This window comes from Octodon degus, unplaced genomic scaffold, assembly GCF_000260255.1.
Source record: "Octodon degus isolate 3935 unplaced genomic scaffold, OctDeg1.0 scaffold00169, whole genome shotgun sequence".
In the NCBI taxonomy this organism is placed as follows: Eukaryota; Metazoa; Chordata; class Mammalia; order Rodentia; family Octodontidae; genus Octodon; species Octodon degus.
In genome coordinates this window covers 5,674,417-5,695,178 of record NW_004524745.1, presented here as the reverse complement: position 1 = coordinate 5,695,178, position 20,762 = coordinate 5,674,417, and the positions used below count along the sequence as shown (strand labels likewise).

General features: G+C 34.1%; 1 protein-coding gene and 1 non-coding gene across 2 annotated transcripts in view; one reads left to right on the top strand and one right to left on the bottom strand.

The window, feature by feature from the left end:
* The window catches only part of Tmem232 (transmembrane protein 232), a 254,152-nt gene that overhangs the window by 54,709 nt on the left and 178,681 nt on the right, over nucleotides 1-20,762 (bottom strand). The gene's annotated exons all lie outside the window — the stretch shown is intronic.
* On the top strand, nucleotides 17,349-17,453 carry LOC111813176. Its single transcript, XR_002818496.1, has one exon. It is a non-coding gene; the product is annotated as a U6 spliceosomal RNA (small nuclear RNA).

Sequence of the window (20,762 nt, the reverse complement as noted above, 5' to 3'; positions counted from 1 at the left end):
ACTTTAAATATTTTATAAAGAGCTAATAAAGTGAATAAAAGTACTTAAAGTAGCTATGATTCAGTAAGCATTTACAGTGGTCCCTCACTTATCACAGAGGTTACACTCCTGCAATACAGTGAAAAATTTGTGTCAATTTAGATTACTATTTTTTGAAAACCCACAAAACAAATTACTTTTTTTTCATTCTTTAAGAACTTTGGCAGACTCTGGCAGCCTGTGGGACTTTGGTAAGCTCTGATCTTCCTTAGACCCCAGCATGCAGGCATGGAGCTTCTGCTGGTGCTGGTCGCAACTTTTAAGACCTTAGAAGGACTCTGAGTGGCCTGCAGGACTCAGGAGAGCTGAAGCCTGTGGGCCCAGCAGGATCAGGAGCAGAGCTTACCTGGAGCCATTTAAGCACTTTGCTGGACTCTGGACGGCCTGAAGGACTCTGTCTGGGTGATTATTGAGAGCTTCAAAAATGCCAAGATGCAAGAGTAAAAGGCAATTTCAATCCTCTAGACCACCCAGATCAAATCCAGGAGACAAAAACATACAAGAACTTTGAAATGACACATCTGAAATTTCTGAAATAATAGCAACTGAAGAAACAAGTCCATCAGACTATGAAAGAAACTGGATCAGAAATAACCTCTCAGGTCCAAAAGAAATGACAGTAATTGTAAAAGAATTGCTCAGCACAGCTAAAGAAGACATAGATAAAAAAAAAAAATAGAAGAGAATTTAAAAATGATGGAAACACTGACTGAACAATACAGGAAAGAATTAAAATACATGAAATAGATTCAAACAGATATCCAGGTAATTAAGAATTCCATCGTAAGCTGGCAAAATCACTTCAATGAAACTGAAGATAGACTTTCAGGCCTTGAAGGCAGTGGTGCAGCTAATGAATGTGAAAAGAAAGATCTCTTAAAACTAAAAAGGAACCAGGAAATAACAATACAACAGTTACAAGATGACACAAAGAAAAATAAGAATAATAGGTGTCAGTGAAATAGCAGAGGACAGCACATGACATAAAAAGACTATTTAGAGAAGTACTAGCAGAAAATTTTCCAAACATGAGAAAAGAAACTAACATACAAATAATCAAGGCATGTAGAACTCTATACAGCCATAATCACAATAAATCTACACCTAGTCACATAATAATCAAGATTCAGAAATTCAGCAAAAGAATAGAATATTAACAGATGCTAGAGAGAAGAAAGAGATCACCTACAATGGAAAGCCCATCAAAATCATGGCAAATTTATCAATACAAACCATCAAATCAAGAAGAGTTTGGAGTGAAGTATTTCTGGTTCTGAAAGAAAACAACTTTCAAACCAGATTGATGTATGCTGGAGAACTACCTGTTGAATTCAGTGGTGAAATAAGATCCTTCCATAACAACAATTGAATAAATTCTTGACCACCAAACCAGTCCTACAAAGAGTACTGACAGATATTCTAGAAAGATATAGAATTGATCACAACAGCAAGAACAACAGAAAAGAACCACCAAACAGAGCAAGAAATTAAAAAGAGGGGAAAAGCATGGAACCTATAGCAGGAAAATACTATGACAAAGATAAGCCAGTATATATCAGTTATAACCATCAATGTAAATGGCCTCAATTCACCAATCAAAAGAAACAAACTTGCAGAGTGGGTTTTGTAACAAAATCCAACAATGTGCTGCATACAAGAAACACATTTAACTCAAAAGGAAATTCACAGACTGAAAGTTAAAGGATGGAAAACAATCCTCCATGCCACAAGAAATCAGAAAAACAGCACGGGTAGCTATTCTGGTTGTTGAAAATATCAGCTTCAAACCAAAAATCCTCCAAAGAGGTAAAGAATGTCACTACATACTAGTTAAAGTAAAACTGCAAGAGGAAGAGATAACAATTATAAATATATATGCACCTAATGTAGGAGCACCCACCTATATAAGACAAATTTTAACAGACATGAAAAATCAAATGTGTAATAATACAATAGTAATGGGGGATTTTGACATGCCACTGTCACAAAGAGATAGATCAACAAGGCAAAATATCAACAACAACAATAAAAAAGCAGAACTAAACCAAACTTGTGAAGAAATTGACTTGGTAGACTATTACACAGTGTTTCACCCAGAAACAACAAAGTATACATTCTTCTGAGCTGCACATAAGACATTCTCCAAAACAGACCATATACTAGCACAAAGAGCTCTATTCAGTAAATGCAAAGGAATTAAAATTATCCTATGCATGCTACCTGAATACAGTGAAATATAACTGGAAATTACTGACAACATAAACTATGAAAACACCAGAAATACATGGAAATTAAATAACAATCTCCTAAACAACCAGTGGGTCACAGATGAAATTAAATAAGAAATTCAAAAAGGCTTACAATCAAACGAAATGCAGATACAACCTAACAAAACCTGCGGGATGCAATGCAAGCTGTCTTAAGAGGAAAATTTATAGTGGTATATTTGCACATCAGGAAAACAGAACAAGTCCAAATAAACCATCTTATGCTGTACCTCAAGCTCTTACAAAAAAAATTATAATCATTAAAGCAAAAATTAATGCATTGGCAACAAAGAATAAATGAATCAAAGAGTTGGTTCTTTGGAAGAATAAATAAAATTAATAAACCCTTAGCTAACTTTATCAAAAAAAGGAAAGAAAAACTGAAAATTCATGCAATAAAGAATGAAAAGGGTGAAATCACTACAGACCCTAAAGAAATTCAGATCATCAAAACATACTTCCAAAATCTTTACTCTTACAGGATGGAAAACACAGAGGAAATGGAAGTTTCCTAGACACATATGAAATGCCAAAGATGAATCAAGATGTTATACAAACTCTGATTAGAGTGTATAGAACATTATACATCATGACCAAGTGCTATTCATTCCAGGAATGCAGGTATGGTACAAGGGAATAACCCAAAAACAAGAAATGAAATTGAAAATGTGATAGAAAACCTACCAACAAAGAAAACCTCAGGTCCCAATGGATTCACAGAAGAATTATGCAAGAAATTTAGAGAAAACTTAATGCCAACTTCTCTCAAACTCTTCAGTGAAATTGAAAGTGAAGCAATTCTCCCAAAATCATTCCTGAAAGGAAGTATTACTCTGATTACAAAACCAGAGAAAGAGTCAACTAAAAAAGAGAACTACAGGTCAATCTCTCTAATGACTATGATGCAAAATTCTCAATAAAATGCTAGCAAACAGAGTGCAGCAAAATATCAAGAAGATTATACATCATGACCAAGTGTGGCTCATTCCAGAAATGCAGGGTTGGTACAACATACACAAATTTAAAAATGTAACACACCATACCAATAGAACCAAGAAGAAAAAAAAAAAACATGCTTTAAATAGATTCAGAAAAACATTTGACAAAGTCTCACACTCATTCATAATAAAAAAAAAACCCTACGGAGAAGCAATAAAATGGTCTATATCTCAACTGATAAAAGACACCTATGAGAAACCAGCAGCCAACATCATACTAGATGGGCAAACACTGAAGGCCTTCACTTTAAAATCAAGAATAATGCAAGGATGTCCACTGTCTCCATTCCTATTCAATATAGTCCTGGAAACAGTAGCCAGAGAATTAGACAAGAGAGAAATAAAAGGAATAATATTTGGAAAAGAAGAAGTGAAATTACTATTTGCAGATAACACAATACCCTACAAAGAGGACACCAAAAACTCTACCAAGCATCTTGTAGATTTAATCACTAAATCCAGCAATGTAGCAAGATTAAAAGTCAACACCTAAAAGTCAGTAGCATTTTTGTACACAATGAATACAAGAGAGAAAAATTAGGGTAACCACACCTTTCACAATAATATGCAAAAAATGAGAAATATTAAGTAATCAATCTTACAATGGATGTAAAGGTTTTATACAACAGGAATTATGGTACTCAGAGAAAAGAGATTGAAAAGGATTTGAGAAAATGGAAAAATATTCTATGCTCCTGGATAGGAAGAACCAACATTGTAAAAATGGCCATTTACTCAAAATTTTTGTACAGACTCAATGGAATTCCAATGAAAATACCATTGGTATACTCAATAAGCTAGAGAAATCTTCCCTCAAATTTATTTGGAACCAGAAGTGACCCAGAATATCAAAAGCAATCTTGAGAAACAAAGGAAAGGCAGGAGATATCACAATCATTGACTTGAAATTATACTATAAAGCTACTGTGATAAAATCAGCATGGTACTGGCATACAGACAAACCTGAGAATCAGTGTAACAGATTAGAAGATGCAGACACAAGTGAAACACAGTCAGCCACCTTACCTTTGAGAAAAGGGACAAATAAGTTCACTGGAAGAAAGACAGCTTCTGCAATAAATGGTTCTGGAAAAACTGGCTTTCCACATGTCAAAGGTTAAAACTAGACCCATGTCTATCACCCTGCACAAAGTTACAGTAAAAATGGATGAGAGGTTTAAATATTAAAACAGAAACACTAAATCTTCTTGAGGAAAATGTAAGTATAATTCTTTAACACATAGTAGTAGGTAGAGAGTTCATGAGCAAAAACCAAACTGCATTGGAAATACTTCAAAGAATCAACAACTGGGATTTCATCTTTTTGAAAAGTTTCTGTATTTCAAAGCAAATATCTAACAGAGTAAAAAGAAAATCTACAAACTGGGAAAAAATTATAGCTGACTGTCCTTCCAACAAAGACCTTCTATCTAGAACATATATAAAGAATTTTTAAAAATCAGTCTCCCCAAATTCAAAGACCCAATCCAAAAATGGGCATCTGAGATGAATATACACTTCTCAAAGGAAGAAATACAAATGGCAATTAAGTACATGGAAAAAAGTTCAATATCATTGGTCATTCAAAATGCAAACTGAAACAACATTGACATTCCATCGCACCCCAGAAAATAATGGCTAACATCAAGAAGTCAGCCAATAAGAAATGGTGGAGAGGCTGTGGAGAAAAAGGAACTATTCTCTACTGTTGGTGTTAGCACAGACTGGTACAGCCACTATGGAAATCAGTATGGAGATTCCTTCAAAAGCTAGGATTGGAGATCCCATTCAAACCAGCTATTTTCTTCCTGGGTATTTTTTCCAGAAGAAATTAAAACCTCTTATCATAGTGACATATGTACACCCATGTTTATAGCAGTGTAATTTGTCATAGCTAAATCTTGAAAATGACCCAGATACACCATCAACTGAAGAATAGATAAAGAAGATGTGGTATTTTTGCACAACAGAGTATTATTCAGCTATAAAACAGGATAAATTTGAATATTTGGTTGTGTGGTAGTTGATACATAGTGTCAACTTGGCTGAATTGGCTCTGGCAGTTCCAGACATGGGGGCCAAGCCCTGCAGGGGGGCAAGGCCCAACCTCTGATGCTATTGGGCTGCCACTAGGGTGTGATTGGTTCAACCCTAGGGCCATAGGTCACCCCAGAGTGACTCAGCACAAAAAGTTATATAAAGGAATTGAGGAAAGCTTCCTGCCTCCCTGCCCGGCTTCTGTGAAGAAGTCTCAGTTTTCTAAGGAGCTTGATCTTCACAGCCACACCACTTTGGAGGAGCTACAATCTTCACCATGGAACTCCAGTCTTTGTCTTTGCAGGCAGCTAGAAGGAAGGGAGAGGCTTGATGGACGCTGCAGCTGCTGCTCCTCCTCTGCTCTTCATTGTTTTCTGCCACCATGAACTGCTGCTGTTTGCCATAGAGCCAGTAGAGTATGAACTGAAACCTTCACAAACTGTGAGTTAAATAAATCTTTCTTTCCTTCATTTTGAGTGTCAGGTATTTGTCCCAGCAACGAGTAAAAATATAACTGACAGGTTGGTAAATGGATGCAACTACAAAACGTATTCTTAAATAAAATAAATCAGTAGTGCATGTGCAAACATCACATTGTGTCCTTAATGTGAGAATCTGAAAGAGAAAAATGGAGTCTAAAGGTACAATAGATATAGGAAAAGGAACTGAACTCATTAAAAAGGAGAGAGTTACTGAGTTGAGTAGAAGGATAGGAGAGGGAGTGGGGCAAAGAGATGTATCTATTTATGTAAGCAGGGTGGCTTGGACAATTATACTGTACATTTCTGCTGGTCTATGGAAAGGAGCAAATAATAATTTGTCTCCTTTTTTCAATTGTTTGCATTTTACATTTCTTTCCTTTTTTCTTCTTCCAATTTTACAGGCTTATGTCTGTTAACATGAATAATTGGTTAGAAGACAACACTATGCATTACAACAAATACTATGATATTCATATTACCTTATGAAGTGAAATTCTGTATCACTTGTAGTATTTTCTATTTTAATTCTAATTTATACTTTAAAAAATAAAAAAAAACCCACAAAACAGTGAGTCCACAAAAGTCAAACCATGAAATAGCGAGGGATTTCTGTATTATTTAGCAGGAATTTTTAAAATGTTTATTCCTCCTGATTATTGAGTGTAGTTTTAAATGTCCACTTTAAAATCATAAGGGTAAAAATTATTCAAAATAGCAAAACATTGAACAAGTACATAACATTTTAGCAGTCTGTTATTTTAAAGCTAAGAAAATAAAAAGGAAAGTGTATTTGATTGCCCTTTAAAAAGACAGGTGTCCAGATTAGGAAAACAATAAAATAAAATCTTTAATACGGTACTTCTAAAGCATATTGAAAAACGTAATATCACAAAAACATTGGGAAAAATAGGATGCTAGAAATATACCAAAAACAAAAACACAACATAGAAAGCAGTGTTGACTATGGAGTGATCAAAGATGAGATAAAGTTGAAGGTTAGAAAAAGAAAACATCAAATGAATTATAATTGAAATTTTATGTTAACAAAAATAAAACCTGCAAAAAGGAGCTAAAAGTTTTAAATGCCCATTTTATATATGGTCCTTGAACTTTGAAGCACAAGATGTATTGTAACATTTCAAGTAAGAATAAATCATGACCAAGTATTAAATGTACCAATAAAATGAGGAAAGTTGAACATTTAAATAGCATCCATGTGATCTACCACAGTAATAAAGTAGAGAAAAATATACGTACTTACTGTATAATGAAAATAAATTAAGTCCTGGAACAAATGCATTTTAAAAATCACCTTGAACAATGATTGAACTTTTTGTAACAGAAGAAAGTACATTCCAGTCCAAATGTCTAAAACTCATAGATAAATAATACCCTTAGAGATAGGAGTCTAGAAGAATTGACATTTGATTTACAGAACAAAGTGAAGATACTCATTATCATTGTTTATTTATAAGAGTACCTGAAATTCTACTCTAGAAATAGGAAATGGAAAGAAACATACGAATGATATTGTTCATAGGTGAAATGATGTACAAATAAAGTATAAGAAACTGATCTAGATGTTGTGGTGTATGTGTGTAATCACGGGAGGCTAAGGCACGAGGATCATTGAGAGGTAGAGACCTCTAGGGCTATAAAGTGAGCTAAGGGCCAGCCTGAATTGCACATTGAAACTCTGTCTCAAAAACACAAGAAAAAAGTATAAGAGACTATACAAATTATTAAGGCTACTAAGATGGTTCAAAAGTCTTACTACAAACTGTTTCAATGTACAGAAATTAGCAGTTTAGTTATGTAATAATCAACATATTTTTTAAAAAATCCAAATAAAGTGAAGAGCTACCATTGAGATCACAATTCTTCCCAGTACCTATAAATTCATCATATTTCAAATCAAAATTCCAGCAAGATCATTTATGAAATATGACAAATTGACCCTAAATATACGAAGAGATGAAAAGCTGAACAATAAGAATAAAAAGATATAATAATATGGAATAGAAAAACATTAAAAATTATAAGACTAAGATTAAAATCATGTTATGCACAGAAAACTAGAAAAGGAGATTTTTCCCTTTCACACCAAAAGACTCATTATAAACCTATCATCATTGAAACAGTGAGGTACGGAGCTGAAAACAGACAAAACGGGTCTGAGAAGGGCGGTGCATTGGATGGCATATGATAGATTCAGTATTATAAGTACATCGTAAAAGAATAACTAATAAAGTAATACTAAGATAGTTTGAGTTCCATATGGGAAAATAATAAAATTAAACTTCTACATTATACTATGCACAAAAATAAAATATTCCAGATGGGTTAAAGACCAAAGTGTGAAAATCAAAACTGTGAAGGTTTCTTAAGAAAATATCAGAGAATATATTTAGGATATCAAGATAGGAGATGGTATTTTTTAACAAGTTGCAAAAACTCAGAATTCTTTAGGAAATTTTAAATTAAAAACACTAAACTTAAAAACTTTCATACATTAAAAAGATATCCTAAAGAAAATACAAACAAAATATATTTTAAGAGAAATTGCAGAGAACATTTGACCTTTTAAATTAAAAAAATCAAATTAATGAGAAAAAAGTCATTAAATTTGGAATCCACTCAAAAGGACTTGAAATAACCAATCAGCTTAGTAAGAGTCAGAATAACAGGAGTTCTAAGGAAAAAACACAGTAGGACAGTAGAGATTTAGTTTGTGTGCAGTGCCAGCTGAAACTGGGCGTGGTGGCATATACCTGTAATCCCAGCCCTGGGGAGGCTGAGACAGGAGGATCACTTGGAGTCTGAGCTGCATAGTGAGACCTGCATCAAATGAACTAAGTTTTGGCAGATATTAGGATTTGCAGGATTTCATTGCCATTGATCTACAATCATCAACACTTTAGAAGAACAGTTTGGCAATAGCTGGTAAAGTTGCCCATGGAGAATTTAGTGGCATAGTGCCTCTTCTGGACATGTCTCCCTGAAAGCTCTTATTCATGTTCTTAAGGAAACACAAGCTGGCTTATTCACTTTTATCACTGGCTGGGATTTTTCAAATTAGTTGTGATTATCTAATTCATTTGTAGCAGATTAGGTTTTGTTTTTGACATACAACTTGTTGTACACGAGACAACTTCAAATGGGGACCTAAAAACATACCATCACCTAGATCACTCTAAAATATACTGTTCAGGGGCTGGTGAGATGGCTTAGTGGTCTAAAGCACCTACTTAGAACAAGCTTAGCAAAGCACAGGGACCATGGTTCAATCCCCCAGCACCACATGCCAGCCAGCCCCACCCCCTGGTGGGCTGAGCTGGCCACACACACACACACACACACACACACACACACACACACACACACACACACACACACACACACACACATACACACACACAAATAAATAAAATAAAAATTTTTAATAAAATATACTATCCAAAAAGTTAGTAGATGTCAAAAACACAATAGCATACAAAAAGATGATGCAAATGCAGAGATACAGTAGAAATGTAGTAAGTTAAAATATGAAAACAAACAATATAACTTATTAATACATTTTATTTAAATTAAGAATAGAGAATATCTAGAACAGTGATTATGTTTGAAGGAGGGAAGGGAAATTTCTGGCAGCATGAGAATGTATTTCCCATTATAATACATACAATGTTTGCTAAAACAAGAGCAGAGGAAAAAAATGTATATATGTGTAGCTCCTGAGTATGTAGGTGTGTGTCTCTCCCTGCTGCATAGAGCACACCCTATCCAAGAGAAACACTTAAGCTATTTTTTCAGTCTGACAAATTGTAATAAGAGTTGAGTATTCCAAATGAGCTACTTCTTGCTGTGATATCACTGCCCAGAGCCCAGGTTTCATAAATGACCTTGATTGGCTGGAGAAGAAGTAAATTCTTTCCTGGACTCTTTCCAACAGTCCTCTTCAAAGGAATTCTCTCCCATGGGCTCTTCAAAAGGGACCTGTTCATGCGGTGCATCGTTAGTACATGGTTGGTGGTTAATAGTGCCTGAATGTTACAATTGCCTTTCAGAAGTCCTGCCTTGGAAATGTAGCACCTTACTTGGGCCTGTGCTAATCCTGTAATACTGGTGCATGCTATCATTGAACATTCTTAGGAGACTCGGCTGAATCTCAAAAATAAAATGATTACATTTTTATGGTTTAACAAATACAAATATTTAAGTACTGGTGTTGGCATTTTTATTTAAAATGCTATCAGTAGTTACTATTAGCAAGCCAATACTAATGATATGTACATTCTTATTTCTTGTTACATTACTGTTTTTCTAAAATGTACATATTTTACATATCTACAGCCATATCTATATCTATATCTATATCTATATATATCTATATATATATATATATATATATAGATATGTTTCGCTAAACTTAAGAGTCACATATTTCTTGTGATTCAGGAAACATCTGCAAAGACGGAGCATAGATTTGCACTGGGTAAGATTTGTACTCTGAGAACAATGTTGCAGAAAATGAATAACATAAACACAAATCCTGGCTTGCCAACACCAGCTGAATATTTACAGTCTAGTTGGAACTATGTATGTGTCATATGTTCGCAGCTTTTCTCTTGCTTCTGAAACCCAGACCAAAGATATTTAATGGAGGAATATGTACGAAAATCCTTCTGGATTTGAACACAGTATAATTTTATTTCCCTTCTATTTTATGCTCAATGATTTGGGCTGGTAGCCATGGAGCAAAATCTTTCTTATATCTGTTTAGTGGCCATATATTTTAGACTATATAAATTAAAGTATACTGTCTAGTGTCATAATTGAATGTTTTCCTCATCAGCAATAGATTCAGGCATAAAGTATCTAAATTGCAATCATAAATTGATAAGTGACTTGCAACCTATTTTTCTAGCTGTTCATCCACCCAGCTATTCCCCCAATGCTCATAGAGGGCTCAGGCTCAGTGCTATGTGGATCATGCAAACATGTCTATAGGTAAAATGATATCTTTTCTTGGGGAACTTACTCTTTGCAGGAAAGATAAATCGTAAGATACAAGAAATCTAATACAAAAAGATAGATACTGTCAATCATTGATAACATCAGTATACTTGAAATTATGGAGAATAATTTAGAATAAAAGTGAGAGAATTCTTCTAAGAAGAATTATTTGCATGTTTTTATTAAAACCATATATTATTATGGGTTTTTTTATTAACTGTGGTTAGGCTTGGGCAACTAATGAAGATTTCATATTTTTATGGATCACAGTAAAATACACATGGAATCATATTGTTATGTGTTGTAAGATGAATTGTATTAACTGGAAATGGTTAAGGACAGGCCCTAAATAACAGTATTTTAAAATGTGACTAGAAATGGGGCTTTTCACAAGTGAGTAAGGTGAAATGAGATGATATGGTTGAGCTTTAATCTGACTCATCCAGGGATCTTACAAACAAAGAAATTTGATTCAAACACAAAGATTTGAGTACAGAAAGAAAAAGGCACTGGGAGGCAACAGTGTGAACACAGCCATCTTCCAAGACAGGTGAGGGATGATAGGAGAAACCAAGGCTGTCCACCCCTTCCGCTAGGACTTTTGGCCTCTAGAACCACAAGGGAAAAATATTCTGCTGCTTAAGCCCCTCTGTGTGGTATTTTGTTGTGCAAAGCTTAGCAATCCAATATAGTACTTACCCATGAAAACTAGAGTTCATGATGAAAAGTCCATAAAAATGGATTTGTAATTAATATAGAAAAATGTTGCTGTAATGACTTTAGATCATTTTCTCATGCAGAGAGTTAAGGTGCCAGTGAATTGCCTGAGTAATCATTGTAACGAACATGGTAATGACATGCAGCGGCTTAAATCTGCTAAGAGTTTCCAGATGCCATGCTTATTGCACTTCTGACAAGTCTGATTTTTTTCATGAATGGCCCAAGGGATGTAAGTACTCGGTGATTTGCATTTTTATGAAAAGTAATAGCTTTTCAGTTAAGAAAATAGCTTTTCTTATATTTCAAAGAATAAGCTTTTATTTTCAGATTAGTTGGATTTATACCACCAACGAATGGAAGATGATAACAAAGATGGTCATTAGAAATATGAAATTCACTTATATCAGGACAGTCAACAAATATGAAAAAAGGTGTGTGAAATCACACAGTGCCTTTGGGATAATAAAGTACTATACAGGGTGAACTCTGTTTTAAAAATTAGAAAAGCTTCACAATAATTCTAAGGACTACTTTGCATGTTAAAGAATCTATATTTCAAAATAAAACACAACAGTGTAACACAGGTACTGAATATATCACACTATTTTGCATTAATGCATTTGCTACAGGAGAAAGAAAACAATGGTCTGCATTTTCTAAAGGGAACAATACTTGGCTTGGCTTGGATGGTGGAGCTTCCATAAGAATTCCCAAGCTGTTTTCAACAATGGATCTTCGGTATATTGTAGTAGTACTCCAGAACACAAAAGGATGCTCTTGTCTGATGCGATCAAACATTATTCAGTGATCATTAGTCCAAGGACTAAGGCTGTTTTGTAAATGCCTTAGAAAAACACTCTGAGTTTGACTTCTTTGTGTCATTGTGGATTTTTGCTCAAGTCATTATATTTAATTATTATGTTTTGCCTGTCAGAGAGTTGAAATGTGGAGGTATAATATTAACAATATTGAGAAGACCATTGTTAGTGTGTCAATCATACTGTCCCTTGATTGTTCTATTAACTCATAGTCTCTGAGGAGAAACCAACCTCCATCTATTCAGGAACCACCACTGTTCCAAACCCTCTGAATTCAGTTCCCTAAAAATCTGTGTTTTCTTTGATAAACTGCTTACAAAAAGACAACAATTCCATAATGATGATAAACCATTGTCAATTTACTACATCAACATTCATCAAGTGAATTGATTAAATCTACATGCTCATTTTGTATAATAGAAATACAATCACTGCAATAAAACACTGTCATGGGATTAATGTCTTCTACTCTGAAAATGTAAGTCTTGCCTTTGGCTTGGTATTTTATGAAGCAGCAGGAGACCATTATCCTGTGACAACATTTTATTTCATTGACATCTCAAATATATTCTTAATATCCTTTATATTTATGTTCAGTTTAGAATGAGAGGATTAGAATAGGTGTTATTATAGTGGAAAGGCATTCATTACTACATTCTGAATAGCATTACCATGTGATGCCTCAGCCAAAAGAATCTCTTGGCAAGTCCTACATCTTTTATTCTTATATATTCACTGAAAAGCTGACTGCATCTCATGCTATGAATTTTTCCTGTGTTAATCATCAACATCGACCCAGTTTTGCTGCTTATGGTTTCTACTTTAATTTATATACTGTGGAAATCAATCTGATCACATAAATGTTAATGAAATATTAAAAAGAAAAAGTTTTCTAACTTTAAGCCAAAATAATAACCATAAATTTAAATCTTTCCTCTACTTGAAAATAGATTTCTTCCCTTTATTTTGAAATCACTCTCCTCAGCAATTTTCCACACTCTGAATACTAAATATTTGCCGAGGCACATAAAATGGAGATGTGCAATAATTGACTTTATATTTCTAAAAGAAACACACTCCATCTGAAATATCTAGGCAAGTGAGACCACTTTTTGGCTGAGATTACTCTGAAAATTGTTTAAATTCTCCACCACATTTTGCATGTGTATATTTATAGAAAAAGATACAGAGTAAATCTTACAAAATAAGACTCAGTGTGTTAAATTTGAAGAGGAAGATAGAATAAGAAACTGAAAATTCATTGGTGGGCCCTGATATTGGAAGATAACACACAACAAAGAACACAGCTCCAAGATGCTAATAACACAAGGCAATGTTTTGAGTTGACTGAGCTACTAAGGCACCACAAGTTGCCTTGTTCATGTCAGGCCACTGCTACAATTACATTTCAGGCAGCTAATAAAATTCTAAGCAATGTTTTGTCTCCAGTGTTATAGACAAAGTAGAATCATTTATCATTCTTGATTAAGAGCAAATGGAGAACCAGGGAGATAGCTAAGTGGAGTAAGTGCTTGCTTGGCAAGCACAAGGTCCTGAGTTCAATCCCTGGTACCACAAAAAAAAAAAAAAAAAAAAAAGGAGCAGATGGAGACAATCATTTCTTTCTCTTTGTGAGATAAGAACAATGTAGTGAACTTTTATGGATTGGACTATCGTTGTTTAGGATTTAAACTGTAGGTAACTCTATGGGTAAGTCTACATGATCATGACATAGATACAAACTCCAGGAAGCCACTGACCTATTCCCATGCACCACATCTAGGCTGTATTTCCTGGTAACCAGATCTTTCTCCTTAAACACCAAGACAGAATTTACGGGTAATGTTTTTAAGATCTGTGCTATTAACTGAACTGAATTTTTCTAACTAGTCCTGTCAAAATACATTTTTATATAGCCAGTGGAGAAGGAATAAACATTTTATTTTAGACATTTATTCTAAAATTTTTTATCCACATATATCCAATTAAATTATGACAGGAATATATACATATTCATATATGGTGTACATAAGTGTACAATTTAGATTATTACAGTGAATAGATTCTATTAAATGACATCTAGATTTTTAAAGAACACAAAATATTACCACGAGAGCATAAAGCTCTTCAGGCCCCATTTCCAGTGCTGCTTGTGCCACTGACCTCTATCCTGGGCCCCCAATTCTACTGTCTAACCTCTCCCTATATACATATAACCTCTCTGCTGTCTTATAACCATATAAGTTGGTTGTGCTTCCTAAAAACTTGTTAGCGGCACTGTAAGGTACTCGGTCTTTCATGCACTTGTTCCTAGGGTCAATACTATTTTTGTATACGTCATGTCTTGTTTGCTCTCATCTGACAATATTTATAGCCTCATTTCAACACATTGACTCTATTATCAATGACGAGCTTGAACTCATGAAAGTAGCTTTCTACTTAACAATCTTCCTATTACTTGGTAGGCTCTGTTGTGGGGTGATTATTCACTGAATGTATCAGTTTCAAAATGCAATTCTGCTAGTGTCTGCTAAGTGCTATTGAATACAATTCCCATTCTACCTTTACAGTCAAATGTACCTCTCTAAATTTAGTAAAGTGAATGCTTTGTTTTGCTTGAATAGGATTCATTTCAATTCACATCCACATGTAGTAGACATTTATGAAATAATTATCAAAATTTAACAAACTTTTTAATGTATTAATCTTTTCTGCTGGTAAGAGTAGTCTATTTCAGTGTACCTTATGAATTCAAGTGAACAAAAAGAAAAACCTCTATATTCTCCACAATACTAATGATTCCCAAATATTAAGAAAAGAATTGTCATTTAATTTTTAAATATGACTTACCGGTATAGCCCAACAGTATTTTTTCCTCTAGTTATATAAAATTGTTAGTCTTTTGAGCAATTCACCATAGTAGGGGGAGAATTTAGAAATCTCATCACCAAAGAAGATAGAAAGAAGTATAATGATAATTAGAAACAATTAGGGAATTAAGCTATTGGCCATAGATAAGTAAAAGAGTTGAATATCTGATTATGTTTTTCAAGAAAATGCATGGAAGAAACTTCTACTAGATTTTGATTATTTCCTTGGGCCTATTGCACAATTCTTGCAATCAGAACTTTTTTCTTAATCATTTCTTTTGAAACTGATGAGGAAAGTGCTCTATAATCTGGTACAAAATAATGAAAAAAATGGCAGAGACACTTCAATGAAGCTCTAATTTATAGCACAAAGATGAAAAAAACCTATTCCTTTCAACATCCAACAACACAAATATCAATATGAAATCAATATCAAATGTCTGCTTGGTTTTCCATATTAAGATTAAATATCAATTTATTTCTCATGAACATATACACTAAGAAGTTTTTTTTTCTTGAGCCTGAAAACTTTCAAGTATTGACAAGTGAATGAAAAGCTTATTTTGAACTCAAATAATTACTTTGTTGACTCATAGTTGCTTTATACATTAAATTAGATCAGTGTATACAACTGTGTCATATTTACCTAGCTAATATGCTTTTTATAAATTTTATTATTTATGAATAACTCACATGCATTTGATAAAATGTCTTTTTTAAAACTTGGATACTATAATGAACTGAAGTAATATTAATAGTCAATTTTGGGCCTTGTATTTCAATAGAAATATATGCAATCCTTATCAGATTTCAATTATTTCTCTAAGTATAATGTTTTTGTCTGTTTCTAGAAATGCATAAAAATTTTCTAATTTAACTTCTAATTTTCTAACTTAACTCTAATGTAAGTTTTTCCAATACTAAATTACATGGGTATAGATGAACTATAAAATGGCTTTTTGGATTGCTTTTTCATTAAAATGGCAAATATGACTAAAACAAGATTCATGCCTGTCACTATACACTAAACTAAAGTCAAAAAGCGTCACTTCTAAATATTAAAATAAAAGTACTACATTTACTGGAAGAGAAAATAAGTAGAAATCTTGAAGATATACGTGTAGGCACAAACTTCATAAGCAGAAGCCAGACTGCAAAGGAAATACTACTAGAAAATCAAAAAGTGGGATCTGACTTCATTAAAAAGTTTCTTCACAGCAACAACAAAATCACCAAAAGAGTGAAAAGATAATCCACAGAGTGGGAAAATTATAGGCAGTTGTCCTCCAGACATAGGACTTATAACTAGAACACATAAAAAATTGAACAAAATCAGACACTCCAAATTCAAAGACACAATCCAAAAATGGGCATCTGAGATGAATACACACTTCTCAGAGGAAGAAATACAAATAGCAAATAAATACATAAAAAAATCTTCAGCATCACTGGACATTTGAGAGATGCAAATTAAAACAATAGTGAAATTCCATCTCACTTCATAAAGAATCACTGTCATTAAGGAGTCAACCAATAAGAAATGCTGGCAGGGCTGTGGGCAAAAATGAAACTTTTCCACTATTGGTGGGAGGGCAGACTGGTACAACCACTGCAGAAATCAGTGTGGAGATTCCTCAAAAACCTAGCATTAGAAGCCCCTTTCCTAACAGGCTGGCCAAATAGCTCAGTGGATTAAAGAGCCTGCAAGCAGGGACAGGGGCCAGGGGTTGAGTGCTCCAGCCTGCCATGCCAGCCGCTCCCCCGGGGCATGCCAAGACAAAAAGTGATACTGGGCATTGGTGGCGCACGCCTGTAATCCCAGCTCTTGAGAGGCTGTAAACAGGCGGATCACTGCAAGTCCGATCTAGTAGTGAGACCCTGAACACCCCGTAGACTCTTCCCTAAAATACAAATAAACAAAACAAACAAAAGTTCCATTCCATCCCTTCTTGGTATCTTCCCAGAAGAATTAAAAACATCATACCACATAGACATATACACACCCATGTTTATAGCAGCACAGTTTGTAATACATTAATCTTGGAAAGCACCCAAATTCTCAACAAGAGAGAAATTAATAAAAAAAAAAAGAAGTGGTTGTGCTTGCTTCGGCAGTGCATATACTAAAATTGGAACGATACAGAGAAGATTAGCATAGTGACTGCACAAGGATGACATGCAAATTTGTGAAGCGTTCCATGATTTTCTGCACCAAGGATAGCAATGTGTAATACTAGGGCCATGCTTGGAATGCCTGTCATTCTGATCTTCTAAATGTGTACTGCTTTTAATATCATATCAATTATTGCCATATTCTCTATCAAATAAATGTTTGTCTTAAAAAAGGTAATAAAACATGAGACAAGAAAAAATGTCATAAGACCATCCTGCTACAATGTTGTATGTGGTTAGATTTCCAAATTTCTGTGTAAAAGTCTGTAATTGTTTATTTTTATTTTATTTTATTTTTTGCATTTTATAGAGATACAAAGTTTATCATATCAACAATTGTTGGAAAGTATCTGTTTCAGATTATGTCTAAGGCATTTGGTATTCAGACAGATAGTGATGTTAGGCTCAACTGCCTATGTTGTAAGGCAATAATATCATTAAACTTCTCTCTGGATGGTTAACAACTTAAGTTTGCAGACCAAAAGATTAGAGAAAAAGAAGGGCTGCAAGGACAGCCAACATTTTGGCCCTAGCCATTAAAGGACAGTGATGACTCAGGACATAAGAGAACCTGTACTGTAACATCCTGTAACTCAGTTGTGTCCCAAATTTTCTGTTCAAGGAAATTATAGAGCCAAAGAGGAAAGTGATTGAAGATGTAGAGTGTCTAAGGAGAGTAACATAGTGAGAAAACATTCTCTTTGGCTTTCACAGAGAGCAAATTGGTCCAGCAATGGCCGTGACTCATCCACATGGCTGACACTGACAAAAGATCTACAAACTCCTGTACAGGGTTTTAGGGTAAATTCTGAGGGGGACTTGACTGACCTTATCACATACAAAAGTTACGTTTTTTGTTATATAGGTCTTGCTTTATCTTGGTCTTAACCATCCAGAAGAAAAGTATAAAAAGAAAGTATAAAAAGTAAAGCTATATTAATATTCTGAGCTGTAAAAGGCTCAAGTCAACAACTTGTGACATTGCCTGTCATGCAAATAACCCACACTATTATGCACTACTGGACTATATTGGATTATTTTGCTGAATTCATACACCTACCATATTTGAATGGCAATGGAACACCCATCTCTGACAAAACTAAACAAAAAGGGGGGATATAAATGAAGGTCGATTTTGTAGTGAAAAAAAAATATATATATATCTATATTTATAGTATATACAAAATAGGATAGATATACAGCTACTTTCTCTTAGTTTAATGAGAAGATTTATATACTGATAGTGTTTAGACAAAATATCATGTCTGCATCTTGTACTCCAAGTAACTACCATGAAGACAACTATAGGCAATGTATTAATTACTATAACTGTCCTACTAACTTGTTTTGAAACTGTCTCATTGCTATTTCTCAATAAAATTAATTTTAAAAAGTGGTTGTTTTATATAATGGAGTACTACTTAGCCATAAAGAAGGATAAACTGGAGACTTTTATGGGTAAATGCACACAACTTGAGACTATACTCATAAGTGAAATTATCAGACCCATATGTGTAAATATTGTATTTCTCAGATATATGAGAGATTTAATTATTAAATAAGGTCCAAAATGTACAATAGATATTGTGAACTGGGAAGAAACTATTCAAAAAAATAGACAAACTGGTGAGGGAAAGGGGAAAGGAAGGAAGGGGGAAAGCAAGATGTACACAAGATAGGTAAGATATAGCTAATTTCTCTTGGTTCATTGAAAAGAAAGTTTTGTGCTAATATTGCTTGGACAAGATCTCCTGCCTATATCTTGTATTCTGCATAACGAATACAAAGACAACAACATACAATGTATCAATTATTGCAACACTTCTATTAACCTGTTTTGAAGTTCTGTTTGATTGTTTCTTTTCTTGCATTTTTTTCTTTTTCAAATAAATGTTAAATAATCAGATAAAATAAAATAAACTTTTCTAAAAATTGCACATATGTTGTAGGAGAAAACAAGAGCTGTCAGAAAATCAGATATCCATTCCTAAATAAAAGCTGAATATAGTTAAACGAAACCTTATTTTTAACCAGAAGCTCTTTCTGTGCATGCACGTGATGGAGTTCAACCCAGGGCCTTATACGTAGTGCAAGTGCTCTGCTCCTAGGAAAATATTTTGGCCTAATCTATAGAATTTATATTTCAATTCACACTGGCTACTGGATTATGCCAATAAAACTCTTGCCTTCTTTCTTTTTTCTTTTTAAATCTCTGAAAAATATAAATCATTTCCCCAAGAAATAATTATATGATATCAAAGCTGGAAAATAATGGGAGGGGTGTTGTCAAATATTTTCCACATGCTCAATTCTACCCAGTCTGAACCCTAAATATATCTTTGCAGATTAAAGCTGCAAGCCCCACAAGCCTACATTATAGAATCATACTTTTCAGAAGGCAAAAGCAGCACCTGACCCCCAGGTACTTGTGGAGTACACTTTGAAGTAATTGTCTGAGTCAGCGCTTAGCCTAAATACTGTGAACGTTCTCCATTCTAACAACTACTGTGACACCTTGAATCAGTAACTACTAAACCTTAGTTTAGGAAACTGAATGTTCCCCAAGATTTTGGTGGAAAGTGAGTTAGCAACTAAAAAGTAAGAGTAACTCTCAGGTGTTGCCCAACAGATACTAACACTTCCCATTCTCATCCCTAAAATAAAAAGAAACAAGTAAGACACACACCCAATATCATAGAAAGCCTACAATAAATTTTCAAGTGCAAAGCCCATCATCACAGGGCCAATGAGATAGCTCAGCAGACTAAAGCACCTGATTAGGCAAGGTTAGGCAAGCAAAAGGACCTAGATTCGATCCCCAGCACCACATGCTTCGCCAGCCCCACCACCAGTGCAGGCTAGTTGACCAGAGTCCAGGTGTGGTAGTGCACGCCTGTAATCCCAGCACTGGAGAGGCTGAAGGCAGGAGGATCACCATGAGTCGGAGTTTCTAACAAAAGTTCCAATTAAAGAATCAATATTCATCGTCATGACATGCCAGTTGCTGCTATGCTTCTCTCAGGTAGATGGAGCAAGAGACAGGAAAAGGAATATTGTGGGACTGTCCTGCTTCAAGGTTGTATAAGGTTAGTTTTTTCGACTTATGTGTAAACATAAGAAGTATATAATTCTTTATGCCTATTTTTAAAATATATTCTAATTTTTTTTTAGGTACAAACCTCTTTTTTTTAAAGTCAACATAAAATGGAAATATAGTTTTTAAAGTTTCTAATACTAGGAGAAGATATCATACAATGTCTTTTAAATAAATTGTATGTTAGAGATGTAGTATAAATCTTAGAACAGAAATTAAGATTAAGCAATATTCAGAAAATTAAATGTT